Here is a 1,233-nt window from a genome sequence, read left to right on the forward strand (position 1 = left end):
CTCATAGGAAGTGGGAATTGACATAATACGATAAGGGACACGATTAGGGACAAGGAAAGTAGGGAGCCGCCAATAAGTTTTTAAGGAACTTGTAAACCGTTCACGGATCATAAAAGGCAACCACGAATAAGGGACAACGATAGGCAACAACGATTGACCCGTGAAGGTTACACCCCATTCATAATCCATGAGATTACTAACTCCATATGGTTCGGAACCACGAAAGGAGGATCGGGGATGATGGTACGAAGTGAGTCATGGAGTCACATTCGCCCGTATTGGCCTCTACTCGATTCTTATAGTGAAAAGTGATTCCTGCGATCTCAAAGGCATACAAACAAAATATTCAATTCGCTCCAAACTATTATTAAGCTAAATTGGTTTAATATTAATGCACACATTATTCTAAAATATTGTGATCACTTCAATTAAACAACAAGATTAAAAAGGAACCTAAACCGGTTGTCCAAATTATCTTATTAGGCGTGATTTTCAATTACATATTCCCTTTAAACATGCAATATGGTGATCATAATAATAATAGAACAACATTAATATTGGAAGCAATTCAACAATAATAGCGTTAGTCAAATTAAATATGAAATAACCTAATCATGATACTAGCAATAAGAAAATAAAATAAGAGTAATTAAATTAATTAATTACTCACATTCCGCGCGTTCCTTTAAATTGCTACATCATGAATAAACTGTTAGTAACTTCAATAAAAAATATAAAGTAAATGGAAATTAAATTAAATAAATATTAGATTTGATTTGGTCTAAACCCTCAGTTATTTGTACCTTTCACGCCTTGGTTTAAGGACGGAACCTCGGGTTAAGTATAGACTCCTTGGAGTGCTTAGGGGAATTGTTATGAAAGAATAAGGAGGCTAGAAATTAGGTTAAAGAGGGAGAAGAGAATGATTTTTGGTGTAAGGTGAGAGAGAATGATTATTGGTATCCCGTACATCAGAAATGAGGGGGTATTTATAGAGAAAATGTGCTGAGGGAGCACACGGAACCCTAAAATGATAAAAACCCTAAAAAAGTATCCCGCGACACGACAAAGTGTACCGTGACACGGGAAATCCCACCGTCATACGGGAAACTTTCCCGTGACACGGTACAAATTTGCGTGACACGGGAAATATTTAGGTTACGGGAAGGAAAACGCGTTAAGGGTTTACGCGGAAAAGACACGGAATGTCCCGTGACACGGCACAGGTACTGT

Source organism: Chenopodium album, chromosome 3 (genome assembly GCF_948465745.1).
Source record: "Chenopodium album chromosome 3, dcCheAlbu1.1, whole genome shotgun sequence".
Taxonomy (NCBI): Eukaryota; Viridiplantae; Streptophyta; class Magnoliopsida; order Caryophyllales; family Amaranthaceae; genus Chenopodium; species Chenopodium album.